This window comes from Dendrobates tinctorius, unplaced genomic scaffold, assembly GCF_039654945.1.
Source record: "Dendrobates tinctorius isolate UK_male_01 unplaced genomic scaffold, ASM3965494v1 ptg000062l, whole genome shotgun sequence".
Taxonomy (NCBI): Eukaryota; Metazoa; Chordata; class Amphibia; order Anura; family Dendrobatidae; genus Dendrobates; species Dendrobates tinctorius.
In genome coordinates this window covers 3,116,232-3,137,684 of record NW_027361730.1, presented here as the reverse complement: position 1 = coordinate 3,137,684, position 21,453 = coordinate 3,116,232, and the positions used below count along the sequence as shown (strand labels likewise).

Sequence of the window (21,453 nt, the reverse complement as noted above, 5' to 3'; positions counted from 1 at the left end):
TCACTGAGCAAGAACTTTTCTCTTGCGGTTGCTATAAATACAGCAAAAGCAAATTTATATTACTGGTCTGATTTTGCATTGAACAAATAAATACATTTCTATCACTATAATTTAAGACCCATACTGTAACTAAGTTTTCCAATGGAGCCATGCGATGACTTACTTTCTGCTTGGCTAGAACACATCTGAAAAACAAAATTATGGTTAATTGACTACACACAATAATGACAATATAAACACAGAATAATGCTAGTGCCATGTACAGAGGTGTTAGGCGTCGGATTCCTGCAGCTACACAACAGGAATCCAGAGCCTCACATGCTGCTCTGCAGCAAGCCATTCCTGAGGCTAAGTTCCTCTGCCGCTCCACTGAGCATGCTCACAAGACGATCTCCCACTGGAGGTCGGGAGTCACGTGCTCAGGTCCTTCTCCAGATCTGATTGGTCCATCTCAGACACCTGGAAGGTCCCGGCAGCGCACAGCTATAAAAGGCCCGCATGGCCGAAAGGCCATGCGCTAGTATAGACTTTACTTGCTAGATGTGTGAATAGTGACGGATGTATGATTCTGGTGACTGACTCATTAAGATTCCCCTCCCTCTGATATTATGCATGTGGATAGGGAATTAGAGTAGCAGTCAGCGCCAGTCAGTGGCAAGCCTTAGGCAAGAAAAAATCTTACCAGCTCACTTGAAACAGCCTGTGGTGTGTGGGAGCAAGGGATCACGTAGTCCAGCGTGTAGTTAATCCAAAATGAAGAAAGAAGATCCCAGCTGCTAAAAGATCCATTTATTGAGTAAAAAGTAAGACAGAGTTCACAAGAATGTCTCTATGCCGCGTTTCGAACACCCACACTGTGTTTTTTATCAAAAAGCTGACGACAATACTGGCAAATACCATTTTATACACAGCTGTAGCCAATAGACAATAATGATACACATGTGTCACATACAATTAATTAAAATTACCACACATGGGTAAAAGATTACTATGACATATAGAAAGACGTATATCAATTAAACACACTTTAAAACCAGAAACAGAAAAAAAACAAAAAAATTAGATCATTTGAAAATTTATTATCAGCACATTAATAATGATATAGAATCTCTTTGCATGCATTTAAGGCCTGTTTCACACTTCCATTTGTGACCATCAGTCAAGATCCGCCGATTTGAAAAAAAAACGGATCCGCCATTTTTCTTGGCGGATCCATTTTTTTCCTCATAGACTTGCATTATTGGCGGATCTTGACGGATGGTCGTCCGTTTGATCCGCTTTTGTACGGATCCGCCAAGATTTTGGCATCCGCTCAGCGGCCCGGACGGACCATGTAACTTTTTTTGGTGTCCGGATCCGCTATTTCCAGATTTAACCCGCATTTCTATTTAACATAGCATGGCCACATATACCACAACTAGAAGAAGAGAACCATATATATAAAAAACTAATTTTTATTAATTACTTTAAAAATTATCAGTAAAAAACCATACCAATATTGACACTACAATAGTACCCCAACATAGGGGACGCACGCCACAAATAGATCAAAAGTTATTCGTTTGTGAAAAACACACAAATAAATCCATGCGCTTATATAAGAAATATGTGTTTTTGCATCCTTTTAAAATACAGTTCCATGAGAAAGAAAAAGGGGCTATTCGTATTATAAACAGTGCCTAAAGCATCTCATAGAATAACATACATCCTTCCTGAATCACTTCCTGTATTGATTATTTCAAGTGCAACATAGCTAACATATAGCCCAATTAGAAAGATAGTGCTTCACATAACATCATTCATAAAGTAACCCACATATTTCTCAAATATATTACTTACAATTAAGTCTCTATCAGGGTGTAAATCGTGGCGGTGCTCCCCAGCGCCCCGACGCGCGTTTCGCCCACTAGCTTCTTCCGGGGGCGTGACTATAAGGGTATGAGAAGCATTTATATATCCCCCTGAGCCAATAGGATTAATGCTTCCTTCATTCTCTAAGGTGCGCCCAGATTCTATGGCGCATGCGCCGGTATGGCTCTTCCGGGTTATCATAAAACTACTTCCTGGTACCCGCTTTGTTTACTGCAGGAGAGGACGCCTGCTAGTAACTATAGTAGCGCTGCCGGAAGTAGACCCAGAGCCGACCGACGCGCGCGCTCAACCCGGCACCATTAATGAGAAGGATCTTCTAATAACATGGAGTGAAAAATAGTGCGCCCGTTAAAAGGGGATTAACATAATAGAATGAAAAATTAATACAACGTGCACAGTGCAAAAAAGACATTATATAATATAATTAAAATATTAATTTATTAAGTGAAGTGCAATAAATAATAAAAATTGTTATTTAAAATTATGAAAGTGAGCGGGTGAATGCGATGATTAATTAATACTACCCATATATATATAGTGCAAGATAATTATTAAATAACAAATAAATATATATAAATTCATATTGCCAATAGTAATAATTAAGTATGAAGATCTACAAATATCTTCATAGCGTGAATTCTACACTGTAAGTGCATCAAAAGAATAAAATTTGATTTTTGTCTATATTTCTAACCCCCACATTACAATCCATGTATACTCTCACCAAATATAACCCGCCACGCAAATAGCCCATAAATATTCAATAATGGATTATTATTGCTAATAGAATTGTGTAACAATAATGATTAATTACAACACCAATAATAGTAATATTCTTCTTTTTGCTTGTATTCTTCATATTTTTACTCTATATAAGATTCTTAATATCCTTTGTCAATCTTCATCCTAAACATCCATTTTCAAGGATTTGTGTGGCTGTGGGTCATGATGGATCAACTCCTACAGAAGGCTCCAAACTTCCTCATATTGGATCACAACAAAAAACCTAAACTAAACATATAAAAAGTATTAAAATCAGAAAAACATACCAAAAATTAACTGAAATTAACCCGCATTTCTGTCTGGCTGCTGGATAAAATTCTCTCTCTCCTTTTCTCCAGGCGCGGTTCCTTTAAATTTTTACCTTCGGCGGATCCGTACATCCGCCGATCCGCTGACCCCCCGTTTCTGTCAGTCCGCCTGCGGATCCGTTTTCCACTATTTTGGCGGATTTTAACTGACAGAAAAAAACGAAGTGTGAAACAGGCCTAAACCACTCGGTGTGCACGTTCCTAAACAGAAGTTCCAATAAGCTTCTCTTGTCAATAAACGTTTTCTGACATTCCCTCCTCGCGGCTGCATTATAATTCTTTCAATGCCTGTTACTCTGAGAGATGAAATATTTTTCTGATGGTGAAAAATAAAGTGTCTAGAAGCTGAAGAAACATTGTGGTTAAAACTTCCAACCGAAACAATATCTGTGATATGTTCAGAAATGCTGGTTTTTAAATGTCTGGTAGTACACCCAACGTAACTAAGATCACATGTCATACAGTTAATCAAATATACAACATTCCTAGAGTTACAATTAATATATTGAGAAATCTTGTATTGTTTGGAATTGTCACAATTAGAAAACTCATGGGCCACCACAGAATGAGCGCATGTTCTACAACGCATGGAACCACACTTAAAAAAAGCAGAATAATTAAGCCAAGTTTTTTGAATTTTATCTGGAGAAAATAAACTGGGAGAAATCATATTGCCGATGGTGATTGCCTTTTTGGCTACTATATGTCAACCAGGTGACAAAATGGATGATAAAATTTTATCCTCATATAAAATGGGAAGATGCTGTTGAATAATCGATTTAATTGAATTGAATTGTGGACTATATTGTACAGATAGCACCATTTTTTTATGTAAATAATCACCTGGTTTATTACACTTGGGAGCCAAAAAGTCGCATCTGTTTATTCTCCGGACAATATTAGTGGCTCTATTTAAAGACCATTCAGGATATCCTCTCCTTCTTAATTTATTGCAACACAATTCCATCTGTTTCTTGGTTTCTCCCCTGGATGGCACCCACCTACCCTCCCCAGGATCTGAGTACACGCGGCGTGCGCCGGCCAAAGAACGCCGTTGTCATTGTCGGAGAGTGGAGAGGGCGTGGACTGGGTGACGTCACCTAGACCGGGGAACTCAGGATGAGAAAGACGGTAGCTGCGAGGGACCAATCGCCAACGCGTTTCGAAGGTGCACGGACCTTCTTCGTCAGGGCTGCTGGCCTGGCTGCCGTCATAACATTAAATAGAGAAGAAAATGAGTAACCGCCCCTCCACTAAAGTGCCCTCCTTAGTATATAAAGTTAATTGAAGGGGGCTCACTGAAACTCCTATTGCACTAAGCCCAGGAAATTAAAAAGCAAAAATATAACTAGAAAATATATACAATTAAAATTTAGTAAGCACTTTATTAGAACAATATAAAAAATAAATTAAAAACTATATATATTCAGAATATACACACAAAAAAAACTTTAAAATTTGCATGCACATAAGCTAGTGATTTGAACAATTTGTGTGTAACAATATAAGACATAGATAGTTAAACCTGGCATCATGAAAAAGCATAGAGTTCTATTTCATGGTTTAACCCCTTTGGGGCTAGACAATCTAGGGTAAAAATCCATTTAGATTCAGTGCGGGACATCTGTTTAAGATAGTCTCCCCCTCTCACCTTTTCGAATACCCTCTGAATGCCACAAAAAATTGCCCCTTTCACTGACCTCTTGTGAGGATCCTTAAAATGCCTGGATAAAGGATGTCCAATAAAACCCTTCTCAATATTATTAAAATGCTCCTTAATCCGATCCGAAAGATTACGTTTTGTGCGGCCCACATAAAGCTTATTACAAGGGCATATAATTAAATAAATCACTCCTGTGGAGTTGCAGGACATGCGGTCTTTAATGCAGAATTCCTGGGAGAAATTAAAATTATAAAATGTATGTACTGGTTTTTTCTTAAATTCTGTGCGAGTACAACAAGAGCATGTACCACATGGTGTAAAACCAGGGGCTTGCGTCCTCGAGGTTCTAATTTTCATGTTACCCACTGTAGGTGCCACAATATTACCTATTGTTTGTCATTTTCTGAAAACAAATTTTGGATACTTGGGTAAAAATTCACCCACTGTCTTATCTGATTGAAGGATAGAACAGTGTTTCTGGATGATCCGAATAAATTTTTTGTGACCATGATGAAACTGAGTAATAATGAGTAACTTACGAATTTGTTCTGGTACCTTCGTTATTTCTTTGTTACCTAAACGATTTTTGTGTATCAAAGTATGTCTACATGCTGCCTTGATCTCCTCATTAGCTCCGTCCACTAACTGTTTAGGGTACCCTTTTTCAATAAATTGTTCGGTTAAAGATGCTGCCTCATCTTCATAATCTTGGATCCTAGTACAGTTGCGTCTTACACGGGTAAATTGACCCTTAGGAATATTCTCCAACCATACTGGGAGATGGCAGCTATGAATATTAATAAAACCATTAGATTCCACTGGCTTGTGATGACATTTGGTATATAATTGATTGTCCTCGATAAAAATATATAGGTCTAAAAAGTTTACGCCGATGGTACTAGTTATTGCTGTAAATTCAAGGCCAAAATCATTTGTATTTAAGTTGGAAATAAATGCGTCTAGTTCACTTTGGGGGCCTCTCCAGATGAACAAAACGTCATCAATAAATCGACGCCACAATACTAAACTAGAGTTGGCGGGTTGAAAAATGTGAGACTCCTCCCATTTGCTACATATATTCGCATAGCTGGGTGCGAATCTTGTACCCATAGCTGTCCCCCATGTTTGGAGGTAATACTGACCCTCATACATAAAGTAATTATGTTCTAGTATGAACAGATTGCTGTCTAATATGAAGCGAGATTGAGTTTCCGTGTAGGCATTTAATTTATGAAGAAAATGTTCAACTGCCTCACAGCCCTTGGCATGGTTAATTATTGTATATAGGGACTTTATATCCAGAGTACCCAGAATAAATTCACTATTCCATTGGACTGTTTCTAATACCTGGAGGGCCTGAGTGGTATCTTTAAGATAAGCTGGAATGATTGACATGCACTTTTGGAGGTGGACATCAACATACCGAGATAAGTTAGACGTTAGGCAATTAATGCCCGAGATTATAGGTCTTCCAGGTGGACAAGTAGGATTCTTGTGAATTTTCGGGAGATGGTAAAACATTGCCGTACTGGGTGTTTTGTTAAAGATAAAATGATATTCCTTCTTGGTAAGTACTTCCAAAGTTTTACCTCTTGAGGCTAAAACACCTAAACTCTTGATGTACCGTTGTGTAGGATCATTTCTTAATTTTTGATATGTGAGTTCATCACCAAGAAGGCGGTCAGATTCATCACGGTACATTTTTTAATCTAGAATGACAATACCTCCTCCCTTATCGGCAGGGCGTATTGTAATGGCATTATTGGTCTGTAAATCAAACAAGGTCTTCCTTTCCACATTGTTAAGGTTATGGGGAATATATTTAGGATTAATTTTTTTCATTTTCCTGATATCCTGTGTGACTAAGGATTCAAAACTGCGGAAGGCATTAGAATATTCGTGAGTAGGATGGAAGACAGAGGGATTAGCTAGGTTAGTTTGAATAAATTTAGATGCATCATGTTTGATAGAATAGGCAGCCTCTGGTCCCTTCTTAAAAAAATATTTTTTAATGGCTAAATTACGTAAAATTTGTTTCAAACTGATATACAAATTGAATGGTTTGGGAGTAACAATAGGAGCAAATTTTAATCCCTTATGGAGAAGTGACAACTCATTATCAGATGGAATATAAGAACTTAAATTGAAAATTCTCTGAGTGGAGGAAGTGTGTTCAATTATTTTCTTTTTGGAGAGTTGCCTCCCCCTCCTGCCTCTTTTGGATTTCTTGTATTTCTTGCCTGAAAAAAATCCCGTTTAATTCGCAAATAAGAAATAGGACCCTTACTGTTTTTATGGCAACAGTTAGAGGCTCTTTTAATGGTACCTGTTTTCTTATTATTATTAGTATTATTAGTAGTATTTAAGCCTATTTTTTGGCTGTTTTTTTGGGGACACTAGTGATTCGTTCTGTTGGTAAGGATAATAGACCTGAGCTGTCACTTGGTGCTCTATTAGTAATAGCCATATTCGGCATAGTGGGCTTAATATTCCTTAATTGGCAACTCGGTCCCGGTGTTTCCTTTAGACTTGAACTATCACTTACTTCCTCCAATTGGGAAAAGCGATTAGTTGTCAAAATAGAAGTATTCTGTACTTCTGATATTTGATTGGGACCCACGTTTGGACTGGATGAAAAGGATAAATCAATAGCCTCCAGATTTTCATTAGGGGTACCCGCATGTGGTCTCCTGATATGGAGATCCCTGGTATATGTAGGGACCGGTGTATATTGAGGAGAGTTGGTATTAGCATATACTGAAAAAACTAAGGACTGTTCCAGGTCATTTTGCACTGGAGTTGAGTTATATTCATCCAAGACCAAAAGATCAGCAGAACCATGATGTACACTGGTAGATGATGAATCTGATTGTACTAGATATGGTTTTTCATAAAACTCACTAGGTACATTATCTCTCTGGAATTTCTTAATTTTTTTAAAAATAATTTCTTTTTCCTTTTCTTTTAACCCTAATAATATATTATCAGAAAGAGTTTGAAAACCTGACAAGTTGTTATATTGGTGTAACTGATCAAACAACTTATTGACCTGCTGACTACTTTTCTCTAATTTTAATGTCCGTTTCTGAATTAAAAATCGAAGCGTTCTGTGAGAAAAGTCTGAAAACATAGTGTCCCATTCAAGTTGAATTTGAGGGTCTCGAAGATCACCCGCTAAAGATTTATATAGTACCAATCCCTTGGGGACAATACTAGCTTGTGCATACTTATTTAATGATGCTAGGTCCCACATTACCCTCATTTCAATAATTAAATATTTCTCCATCGATTTAAATAAATCCCTCACTTGGTCATCAAGACATAAAGAGGGATTGTTAAAAGTAAATTTTTCCTTAATACATGTATAGCGGTGCTCCCTGTCTACTTTCAATGCATTCAGGGCCATGGGTGCTGCCTGGGTGTATAAGCACAGAACCACAAGGGTTAATAAAAGATAAAAATCACCACAATACACCGGCGCTCCCAGCAGTGACTGTTGAAGCTGCAAGTGCTCAAGCCGTTACTGTGCAGATAACTGGCAGTAAAAATGAAACCAAGATATAACAAATAGTGCACTGCGCTAAAGCTGCTGCTGTATAGATAAAGAAATGTCAAAGATTCAAAATAGAAAAAGAGCGGTAAACAAATGATGTCCTGCCTACCTTCGATCAGAGCAGTGCTTCAATAACAGAGAGTCCTGAGCGCTGGAGCAGGAAGACGTGAGCTAACTGGACACCGGTGATCATACAGGTTTGTGTCGACACGTAGAAAGAATTTAGTGTACCAAATGTAGGGAGGCTGGGGACCGGAGAGCGTCCTCCCCTGGATGGCACCCACCTACCCTCCCCAGGATCTGAGTACACGCGGCGTGCGCCGGCCAAAGAACGCCGCTGTCAGTGTCGGAGAGTGGAGTGGGCGTAGACTGGGTGACGTCACCTAGACCGGGGAACTCAGGATGAGAAAGACGGTAGCTGCGAGGGACCAATCGCCAACGCGTTTCGAAGGTGCACGGACCTTCTTCGTCAGGGCTGCTGGCCTGGCTGCCGTCATAACATTAAATAGAGAAGAAAATGAGTAACCGCCCCACCACTAAAGTGCCCTCCTTAGTATATAAAGTTAATTGAAGGGGGCTCACTGAAACTCCTATTGCACTAAGCCCAGGAAATTAAAATGCAAAAATATAACTAGAAAATATATGCAATTAAAATTTAGTAAGCACTTTATTAGAACAATATAAAAAATAAATTAAAAACTATATATATTCAGAATATACACACAAAAAAAACTTTAAAATTTGTATGCACATAAGCTAGTGATTTGAACAATTTGTGTGTAACAATATAAGACATAGATAGTCAAACCTGGCATCATGAAAAAGCATAGAGTTCTATTTCATGGTTTAACCCCTTTGGGGCTAGACAATCTAGGGTAAAAATCCATTTAGATTCAGTGCGGGACATCTGTTTAAGATAGTCTCCCCCTCTCACCTTTTCGAATACCCTCTGAATGCCACAAAAAATTGCCCCTTTCACTGACCTCTTGTGATGATCCTTAAAATGCCTGGATAAAGGATGTCCAATAAAACCCTTCTCAATATTATTAAAATGCTCCTTAATCCGATCCGAAAGTTTGCGTTTTGTGCGGCCCACATAAAGCTTATTACAAGGGCATATAATTAAATAAATCACTCCTGTGGAGTTGCAGGACATGCGGTCTTTAATGCAGAATTCCTGGGAGCCTTTAAAATTATAAAATGTATGTACTGTTTTTTTCTTAAATTCTGTGCGAGTACAACAAGAGCATGTACCACATGGTGTAAAACCAGGGGCTTGCGTCCTCGAGGTTCTAATTTTCACATTACCCACTGTAGGTGCCACAATATTACCTATTGTTTGTCATTTTCTGAAAACAAATTTTGGATACTTGGGTAAAAATTCACCCACTGCCTTATCTGATTGAAGGATAGACCAGTGTTTCTGGATGATCCGAATACATTTTTTGTGACCATGATGGAACTGAGTAATAATGGGTAACTTACGAATTTGTTCTGGTACCTTCGTTATTTCTTCGTTACCTAAATGATTTTTGTGTATCAAAGTATGTCTACATGCTGCCTTGATCTCCTCATTAGCTCCGTCCATTAACTGTTTAGGGTACCCTTTTTCTATAAATTGTTCGGTTAAAGATGCTGCCTCGTCTTCATAATCTTGGATCCTAGTACAGTTGCATCTTATACGGGTGAATTGACCCTTAGGAATATTCTCCAACCATACTGGGAGATGGCAGCTATAAATATTAATAAAACCATTAGAGTCCACTGGCTTGTGATGACATTTGGTATATAATTGATTGTCCTCGATAAAAATATATAGGTCTAAAAAGTTTACGCCGATGGTACTAGTTATTGCTGTAAATTCAAGGCCAAAATCATTTGTATTTAAGTTGGAAATAAATGCGTCTAGTTCACTTTGGGGGCCTCTCCAGATGAACAAAACGTCATCAATAAATCAACGCCACAATACTAAACTAGAGTTGGCGGGTTGAAAAATGTGAGACTCCTCCCATTTGGCTACATATATATTCGCATAGCTGCGTGCGAATCTTGTACCCATAGCTGTCCCCCATGTTTGGAGGTAATACTGACCCTCAGTTCCATCATGGTCACAAAAAATGTATTCGGATCATCCAGAAACACTGGTCTATCCTTCAATCAGATAAGGCAGTGGGTGAATTTTTACCCAAGTATCCAAAATTTGTTTTCAGAAAATGCCAAACAATAGGTAATATTGTGGCACCTACAGTGGGTAACGTGAAAATTAGAACCTCGAGGACGCAAGCCCCTGCAACTCCACAGGAGTGATTTATTTAATTATATGCCCTTGTAATAAGCTTTGTGGGCCGCACAAAACGCAAACTTTCAGATCGGATTAAGGAGCATTTTAATAATATTGAGAAGGGTTTTATTGGACACCCTTTATCCAGGCATTTTAAGGATCATCACAAGAGGTCAGTGAAAGGGGCAATTTTTTGTGGCATTCAGAGGGTATTCGAAAAGGTGAGAGGGGGAGACTATCTTAAACAGATGTCCCGCACTGAATCTAAATGGATGTTTACCCTAGATTGTCTAGCCCCAAAGGGGTTAAACCATGAAATAGAACTCTATGCTTTTTCATGATGCCATTTTTGACTATCTACAGTATGTCTTATATTGTTACACACAAATTGTTCAAATCACTAGCTTATGTGCATACAAATTTTAAAGTTTTTTTTGTGTGTATATTCTGAATATATATATTTTTAATTTATTTTTTATATTGTTCTAATAAAGTGCTTACTAAATTTTAATTGTATATATTTTCTAGTTATATTTTTGCTTTTTAATTTCCTGGGCTTAGTGCAATAGGAGTTTCAGTGGGCCCCCTTCAATTAACTTTATATACTAAGGAGGGCACTTTAGTGGTGGGGCGGTTACTCATTTTCTTCTCTATTTAATGTTATGACGGCAGCCAGGCCAGCAGCCCTGACAAAGAAGGTCCGTGCACCTTCGAAACGCGTTGGCGATTGGTCCCTCGCAGCTACCGTCTTTCTCATCCTGAGTTCCCCGGTCTAGGTGACGTCACCCAGTCTACGCCCTCTCCACTCTCCGACACTGACAGCGGCGTTCTTTGGCCGGCGCACTCCGTGTGTACTCAGATCCTGGGGAGGGTAGGTGGGTGCCATCCACGGGAGGACGCTCTCCGGTCCCCAGCCTCCCTACATTTGGTACACTAAATTATTTCTACGTGTCGGCACAGTCCTGTATGATCACCGGTGTCCAGTTAGCTCACGTCTTCCTGCTCCAGCGCTCAGGACTCTCTGTTATTGAAGCACTGCTCTGATCGAAGGTAGGCAGGACATCATTTGTATGCTGCTCTTTTTCTATTTTGAATCTTTGACATTTCTTTATCAATACAGCAGCAGCTTTAGCGCAGTGCACTATTTTTTATATCTTGACATTTTGAAAATGATCCATGCAATCAAGCCGAGAATTAATGGGATAAAAATCAGGATTTTTTACAACAAATCTATCAGATTGATGAACATTTTTATCCCTTGACACATCCTCTTGATTCAATTCTTGCAAGTTCTTCAAGGCCACCTGCTGTGCAAAGGAGAACATGCGGTACTCATTATTGCTTACATCTGGTGGTTCCACATTTGTACCATCTGAAGAAAAAAAGTGCCTTTTGATAGTGAGATTTCGTACAAACTTGTTCACATCCAATATGGTATTAAACAAATCAAAACGTCTGTCTGGTGCAAAATTCAATCCCAGGGAGAGAATGTACATTTGATCCTCCGTAAATGTGCGAAAAACATTTGAAAAACAGTCCTTTAATTTTTCTTGCGATGACGAGTTGTCATTCCTGCAGCTGTGGCGGTGTTTACGGCCCGCCCGCCGTTTTAGACGTTTTTTGGTGAAAAAAATTGCTTTTTTGATTGTCTATAATATGTGTTGTTGTCTGAAGAAATTTCATGAGAGACTTCATGTGAACTGCTGTCAAACTATTCAGGCTAATGTGAGCTGAAGGATACTCTCAGACCAGGGGACTCTGAGGTGTTACTAGCACGTTTGCGAATGGATCGGGTTGTTTTATGAGTTCTTTGCCACCTCCCCCATTCATACACCTGGTCATCCTGGTGATCTTTAAGATCACGTTGAAACTTTGTTTTTTTACTTTATTTTGTTGGATTTTCTCCAAAGAGATATTATATTGTATTTCATCCACCTGTTGTGCATGACTGGTTTTAATAGAAGAAATTTCTGTCTGTATGTCTTTAAGTTTCAGATCTTCATGTTTAACAATAAGCTGCATTAATTTTATGGAACATGATGACAATATTTGGTTCCATTCAGTAACAAATTGTTTGGAAAAAATAGAGGTAGGAATCTTTTTGATATGAAGACCTCTTGGGATGATGTTTCTCTGGATATAATTTTCCAAAGTTGTATAGTCCCACCAAATTTTCATCTCATTTGTCATTAATTTTCCCAATCTCTTGAAATCAGTAAATGGAACTTCATTACTTGCTGAGCCATTATCCGATTCAATAGAAAACAATTGTGCAGCTTTTAATTTTTGGTTAGAGTCTGTATCCATAATAAATTTAAATATGATCTAAAATCACACCACCATAATTGAGGCTATTTATATAAGCACATTGCATAAAAGTCAATCCTTTGTGAAAAATAATTTACAGTGAGCACGGTAAAAAGAAGACTGAACAAGGAAAGAAAAAATCTTACCAGCTCACTTGAAACAGCCTGTGGTGTGTGGGAGCAAGGGATCACGTAGTCCAGCGTGTATTTAATCCAAAATGAAGAAAGAAAATCCCAGCTGCTAAAAGATCCATTTATCGAGTAAAAAGTAAGACAGAGTTCACATGAATGTCTCTATGACACGTTTCGAACACCCACACTGTGCTCTTTATCAAAAAGCTGACGACAATACTGGCAAATACCATTTTATACACAGCTATAGCCAATAGACAATAATGATACACATGTGTCACATACAATAAATTAAAATTACCACACAGGGGTAAAAGATTACTATGACATATAGAAAGACGTATATCAATTAAACACACTTTAAAACAAGAAACAAAAAAAGACAAAAAAATTACATAATTTGAAAATTTATTATCAGCACATTAATAATGATATAGAATATCTTTGCGTGAATTTAAACCACTCGGTGTGCACGTACCTAAGCAGAAGATCTAAAAAGCTTCTCTTGTCAATAAACGTTTTCTGACATTCCCTCCTCGTGGCTGCTTTATAATTCTTTCAATGCCTGTTACTCTAAGAGATTAAATATTTCTCTGATGGAGAAAAATAAAGTGTTTAGAAGCTGGAGAAACATTGCGGTTAAAACTTCCTACCGAAACAATATCCGTGACCTGCTTAATAGCTGTTAAAAACTGAGCAGCGGTCTGAACCTCTGGGTCACCACGCTCCCATAGTGGCGTAGCCCACTCCAACGCCTTGCCCGACAGAAGGGAAACAGTAAACCCCACCTTGGCCCATTCTGTATGGAATCGCGCAGCCAGTAACTCCAGATGGATAGAGCACTGGCTGACAAAAGCCCTACAGGAGGCGCCATCACCAGAAAATTTATCGGGCAATGGGAGGCGGGTAACTGTCGGCGCATGGGAGGACGTGGACTTACGTGAATCCGCGTCTGCGATTGCCTGTACAGCAGCTTCAGTGGATTTCGCAGCTGAGATAGCACTCTCAAGAGCAGCCAACCGGCCCTTCAGCTGCCGAATATACTGTAAGAGTTGCTGCTGTTCTGCCATCACTAGCCAGACCCTGGTGCTAGTATAATGTAAGGAACGGCGGAATGCACTAAGTAAAAATAATAATAAATTGTGTTTGCCGCTTGGGGTCTACCATGCAGTAGATGTTATGACTGCTGCTAAGTGGTGGCAGGCAAGCAATATGGCGGAAATGCGCACGTGGGTTAAACGTCACCCAGGTGTGCAGAGCAGTCTCTGTTAAGTCACAGAGGTGCCAACAAAGACAAATACAATAAGGCTGAGCCTGTTAGAGTCACAGTACTCAGAGTAAATGCACACACGGTATCTGGTCACAGGAGCAGAGCCAAAGACAGCGGAACTGCGTCCGTCTAGACCTACCGTGCGTGCGACGTCGCAACTGCGGACGCCAAGGAAGGCTGCAACTGCAGCGCAGCATAGGACACTGCCACTAGACGACAAAGCTAGTACGCAAGCGCAATGTCGGACGCTAGCAACTGTGGATGATGTAGTAGTGGCACGCTGGCGCTGACTCTAAGCTTAGTCACTGTCCACATACGTAATATCAGAGGGAAGAGGTTTCAAATGAGTCACTCACCAGAATCATACATCCATCATCATTCACAAAGTAGCAACTAGAGCCTATACTAGTGCATGGCCTAACGGCCATGCGCGCTTTTTATAGCAGCCGGGGCCTTCCGGAAGCTTCCAGATCTCCGAGATGGACAAATGAGATCTGGAGCAGGACCTGAGCACATGACTCCCGATCTCCAATGGGAAATCGTCTCATGAGCATGCTCAGTAGGAGGCCAGAGGGACTTAATCCCTGGAGAGGTTTGCAAGGCAATTTCCTCTGCGGTAGATAAACAGCTAGAGACCGCAGAATGTAAGGGTCTGGATTCCTGCAGAGCAGATGCAGAAACCTGACGCCTAACAAGTCCTTCCTGAAAGTTATGGACAGAAGTTGAAAAGATAAATAAAAGAACATGTTATACATACTGTATATCAATCTATATTCACTCCATACTATATAACTGTACATATACATATATGCCAGAGCACTGCAAACATTACATACATAAATTCCACTAATTTTACAAATGCAGATTTTGATTTGTATAACCCATCTGCCAGCGACAAGGTTACCTCCTGCGACAAGGTTACCTATTACACTTAAGATTCACCTTTTTTGAATCTGTAGAATCTAAAAATAAATATACATATTTGTTCATATTTACTGACAAGCAAAATAACATGGCTGGGGTCAGGCAGCAAAGCAACCATATGTACCTGGATCCAAAATTTGAGTTGGATACAAATATACATCCGTGCACTGATCTTGAGCTTGAGATGAATCTAGGCTGTCCCATCTCAAGGTTTGTTTATGATTTTCTGTATAGAGGTAATGTTTCCTCTAGATCGTCTCTCAGGATAATCCAATCTTTCTTCAGGCTTTTTCTCAATTTTATGGTTAGAGCCTATAAAGAAATAACAGGACATGTTAGATATATAAATCTCCATAGTCACTGACTTGCAGTATAACTGGATGTGATGAAGGGGAGGATGCAGTGGCTGGCAGCAGCAGAAGGGGACAGGAGGAAAATCAAATATATATTATCATATAGCATGCGTTTGGGGGAGGATGAAGCGTTGGCGGCAGCGGAGGGGTCCGATCTCCGTATGTCACTGGATACCTTAAATTGACCTGGAAATCATGATACAGCAGGATGTAATCAGTGCAGGAGAAGAGTAATATCAGCCATTCCAGGATTGCCATTGTGATACTGAGATTCTGAAAAAAAGAGTGAAGAATACATTTGACTGTCATTTCTGACCTTCCCCAGTGAGCTCTTCGCAAGTTGGTAGAACATACAAACCTGTAAACAGGAATCGCTGGTACAGTCACTGATGATAACAATGTTACATGTTATCACTGTGAGGAGGACGTATATAGGAAAATAACCTGACACTGGAAAAATTGGTGATCTGTAATAGATACATTTTGATCACAACTGCCCTGAGAACTGTGGAAGCCGTAATGTGACCGACATAGAGGAGGAGTCCTGGCACTAAATACCTCCAAGTATATAGTTTATAGGGTAACCTCTGCAGAAGCTGCAAGCCTCCCCTGATTCTCGCCTCAGTGTCCACTTCTAATCTGTTGTCCTGGCTCAGGAAGCAGATTCTGTTGAGTACTATGATGGGCAGTGAATGTCCGCTCCCTACACCACCATTGACTCTCATGTGCTACCATTTACTCTAAGCCTAAACCCTACCAGACAGTAGGGATAAAGTTGCTGCATAACATTCCATCTCAACTAAGGGGGCACCATTGTAGTGTAAGGACCCACATGGGACTCTGTTATATTGTGGGGGCATTTGTTGGGCTGTTACTGGAGATTCCGTTTAATCCTATAATATAAGATAGTGACTTGTAAAGGATACTGCTCATGAAGACCAGAAACTGGAGCACGGACAGAATCTTCCTAGTTATAAGAATACATTGTCCGTTCTTGGATGCCGCAGCCGGCAGTTCTGTCAGCAATATAGTGTAGAGCGCTGAACATAATAACACTGCAATGATGATATAATCACTCACAGTGAAGTCCTAGAGTCCTAGAGGAAAGCAGTGAATGAGACAGATGAGATATCTAATAGTGCACATATCCACCCGCCTGCAATTATTATATATCGCTCAATGCACTGTATGGAGGAAAATAATGGGCCCCACATCTTAATCATTGAGTTCAGCTTTTTTCCTTCAGTCCCATTGTCCCCGGTGTATAATATCCAGCCCCCTGCCGTGACATCTGCTCATTTTCTTAGACATGCGGGCTCCATAGGTGACCATCTGGGGTCAAGCATCAGTACACCCCAGTATAGGCTCCAGACTAACACTATATTACAGACCTGTAAATATGTGGATATTATGTTTCCCACCCAAGACAACCACCCGACTGCCAGAAGAACTTTTTGTAAGATATCTCCAGTTCGTGTTCTCTCGGCCGTTCTGATCTCAATCAGTCTGTACATCACGTACTTGATAGCGGCATTTGAAACACAAAATTATGGTTAATTGACAACACTCAATAATGACATTATATACACGTAGAATAATACTAGTGCCATGTACAGAGTATGTAGTACTGTACAACTAGACAGATCTTGGAAAAGTTGGGTGACAAACTGTTAGAGCTGTCATGTGGGTTTCAGCTTTCCCACAGACAGATAACACAGAAATGGTAATATATAATAACTAATTACCTCCAGATATATGGCACTTACCTAGTAGTGCAGAGACTGGATACAACCATCAACACTATGGACTCTGGCAACTTTGCTCCAGTATCACTGAGGAGAAATAAAATCCATATATAACATTAGTCGAGCTCCCAGTAACACAAGTTTATACTAGATATTAATTATCATTCCTAAGTTATTGTAGTGTAGATCTTTATCCCCAATTATGTCTAAAATCTCTTACCTAATACTGATATATGATGGTGTCTCATAATGACTTTCAGTGATGGTCATGATGTAGGTGATATTCACACCAATGATATTCCATGCTACCCAGAGACATGGCAGAGCAGCCAGGCCTGGTCTAATCATTTTAAGGATAGGGAAGCAGGAATGGGGTAGGGGTTTTGGATATAGGTTGCTTAGTAAAGCAGTAGCCTTCTTCTAGCAGAATGCAGAGAAAATGACCAGTCTGCCAGTTTCTTGCCTTCTAATAGTCTCTCACTTTTATGATGTCATAGAACTGATGATGTCAAAATGGTATAAGCGCTGTGCGATTTATCAGAATTGTGTATGTGTGCAAGCATTTATGTATATATGCAGTGCACAGGCTATTTGCAGGCTATTTTCTCAGTTTTCCTTTCTATGTGTAAATGTTACTAATGGCCATTAATCAACCAAGGCCACACTGCTTGTACCTGCCCCATCTATTGTCATTTCACACCATTTAACCAATTCCTGCTCTACACTATGTACATTGCTAGTGAGAATGCTGATGCTTAATATAAAAAAACGGAAAGTAAGTAGTAAGACCATATCAATATATTTGAATCCTTTTTTTTTTCAAATGTAATATAACATGCAGAAGATAGAAATCATTTAAACTGCCTTGTGACTGGGCATTACACGGCCTAGAGCCCCCATATCTCAAGGTCAGGCTCTGATTCTTCGTTTTAGGTGAAGTATTTTTCAGGATTTTCCAATCTTCTTTAGAAGCTGAGAAGAGAGAAATATTTTAGTAAATATGGAAATAGATAGCTATATAATATATATATATCATAATAGTGCCTGGAGTAGGGAAGGACTGAGTGGTCTGTGGCAACGAGAGGGGTTCAAGCAGCAGAGCGCCCCACATGTGCACCTGGATCTCACATACTGACCTTGATGGATATACATCTGTAAAGCTGTCCTGGGAATGGAGATCACACAGTTTAGGACCCAAATTCCTTGGTCCGGCTCTCATTCTACATTTCCTAGTTATAATACAGTCTGCCTTTAGATTCTTTCTGGATCTTATAATTAGAACCTAGAGAAATAATAGGTGATTAATTTTAGCCAGACTTTGTTTTCTTGAATCCCCAACCCCAATTCAAGCTGGAAAGCTAGTGATCTGCAAAAGTCTTCATCATAGTGTCACCAAGCGGCGCCTCCATATGACTTATATAAGCTGTAAATTGCATCCTGGTATATGAACAGTTCAGTGCATCTCTCTGGTTGCTTTTGTCCCATGATGCTACCTAGCACTGTACCAAGTGCACTCTGTTTTTATACACTTCAATACTATAATCAGCTGCCCAGGTGTCCCAGTTAATTCAGGATGCTGTGTTTTGTGCATCATGAATTGACTAGTACTCCTGACCAGGTGACTACATACACACAAGTTGTATGACCATTATCATCTCTCCAGTTTGTGTTCAATTTGCAGCGACGGTGGAGATAATACAACTAATATTTGTATCAGCTGGCCTGATGTTACATATAGTGATTTTGGGATGCAATAGTATCCTTCACTCTTTATGACACCTGACTATGTGAGTATAAATATTATTTGTAGGATCTCCACTGTGGCTTGAGTATGAACGCAGACTGGAGAGATGATAAAGTTTATACAACTTCTACAATCCCCAGGCCTGGTGTAACGGTGAAGTTATCACACCTGGGCAGGTGTATACACATATGAGTTACACTCCAGCATCGCTCCAGTCTGCGTGCAATAGATAATGCAGACTGAAACGACACTGCAGGTTAACTCATGTGTATTCACCTGCCCAGGTGTGATAATTAGTTATGATACGAGGCCAGGGTATTGTAGATATGACATGTATTTTCTCCATCATCTCTTCAGTTTATTCACCACACACTGAATAGAGGATGTGATTAATTACAAGGTACATCTAGAATCCCCTGGCCTTGTGTCACAAAGAATGAAATTATGATGGTAAAAACACACCATCCTCAATTCACTCTTTATGATACCTGGCAAGGTAACAATAGATATGCATTGCACTCAACACCATCCTCTATTCAGTCTGTGAAATATTAGCATACTGAAGAGACTGGTGGTGAAAATACAAGTCATATATTTGTGTTTTGGACTACACATATCTCCTGGACTGACACAAGAAACATGTGTCAGTAATGGAGCTGTGTGGTGGCAAAAACACAAAGTGTACGGCGCAGTGTGTGTATGGCGCAGTGTGTGTAGGTGGCGAAAGACACAATCAAACAGTATTAGGGGAAACCAGATTTTTACAGTTATTTAAAAAAAATACAGTTTTTATTGGGAACGACATATGGGGGAAGATGGCAAGTTGGGGGTGTGGAGAAATGAGGAACGGCTTAAAGGGGAGGAAGGGGTTCTAAGGGAAGGGGTGACGAAAGTGGTGGGGGAAGGGAGCTCAGGGATGGAACTGGAGGCAGGGTGAGACAGTGTGAGGAGGAGAGGGGGGAGGGACAGACAAAGTTTTGGGTTTTTGGGTTTCCTGTGTCCTGGTGTGTCCTGCCTGGACCTTCTGGCACTGTGTGACCACCTTGAATTGCTTGACCGCCTGGAGCTGGTGGACCTTGGCTGGGTATCCACAAAAATGGAATGGGGGTCACCCCTCTGCTGCTGCTGCTCGGTGGTGGCGGTGGCAGTGCTGGTCCATGCAGGAGTAGCAGTGGTGGTGGTAGTGCTCCATGCAGGAGTAGCGGTGGCGGTGGTGGTGCTCCATGCAGGACTAGCGGTGGCGGTGGTGGTGCTCCATGCAGGAGCAGCGGTGGTGGTGGTGGTGGTGCTCCGAGCAGGAGGAATCGTGGTGGTGCTCTGAGCAAGAGGAGTGGTGGCGGCGGAGCTCCAAGCAGGAGGAGTGGTTTCGGCGGCGGTGCACCAAGCAGGTGGAGTTGTGGTGGCGGTGGTGGTCCAGACAGGAGCAGCGCTTGCCATGGTGGTGGCGGTGGACTGTCCAGCAGCACTTGGCCTTGGGGTGGTGTAGTGGTGTCCGTTTTGGTTTGGAATGCAGGTGGGCGTGCAGTGGTATGCAGCAGAAGTCGGTAGTGAGGTGAAGCGAGTGAGTGTTGGCACAGTTGGAAATAACACCACTGACTGCTGTACGTACTGACTCTGCTGCATTGCCTGCAAGAAAGCAGTGTTGCAGTCCTGCATCACAGTCAGCTGGAGATCTGGACTAAGGTGTTCCGCCATGGCCCATTCAATTTGGTGGGAAAAATGGTGCGCTGGTCTGTTGAGGTCGGCTTCCAGACAGTCAAGGCGTCTGTTGACAGGTATAGCCAGGGAAATAACTCTAAAATCAACGTTGGTCACATCTAGTACAAGCCTCTTGAGTAGCCATAGAAACTTTACCTGGATCCTGTCAGCATCTAAAATGAAAAAGGAGTCCCATCACCCGACAGAGGGTTTGCAAAGTTTAAATATGAGCCATGGCCAATAGAAAGGCTTCCATAAATAGTGTGATAGATCGGCCCATCTGGTACTATGGCGCATGCGCCAACGGAGCACAGCTCCTATCAACAAAGACATCAAGGCACGGTCACGGTGGATTTCCCACAAACCACCGCGGTGTATGACGTGGCTGGAGTGTGTGGAACCAGCGTATAAGAATGCTGCCTGTATGTCACGGGCGCGCACAAGTCTGCGCATGCGCACTGAAACAAAACGGGCTGACAGAAAAAATAGATGAAACCGCTGCCTACATATCACAGGCGTGCACAAGGCCGCGCATGCCGACTAATATAAATCGGGCTGATAGAAAAATTGCATGAGAATGTAGAGAGCTGCAAGTTAAAAAACCTCCTAAAGTGGCAAATGTGTATAGTGACTATCAATATTAATCACGAGTGGGATACAATAGAGATTGAAAATTAAAAAACAGGATGTGCACTGGAGTAAAAAAAATTCCTGCGACTGAAACTGTATAAAAAGTGCTACAGAGAGTGATTACATGATTTAAGTGACTACGTGCATAAAAAAGCTCTTCTTAAAATTGACATCAAACCACAATGTATTAT

The 21,453-nt window shown here is 40.5% G+C and overlaps 1 long non-coding RNA gene across 1 annotated transcript; it reads right to left on the bottom strand.

The window, feature by feature from the left end:
* Window positions 1-2,481: 2,481 nt before the first annotated feature.
* Window positions 2,482-15,397, bottom strand: LOC141093123 (uncharacterized). The gene is made up of 3 exons (XR_012232984.1): window positions 15,217-15,397; window positions 13,377-13,491; window positions 2,482-2,883 (listed from the first exon to the last, which is right to left on the bottom strand). It is a non-coding gene; the product is annotated as an uncharacterized lncRNA (long non-coding RNA).
* Between the last annotated feature and the right edge of the window lie 6,056 nt (window positions 15,398-21,453).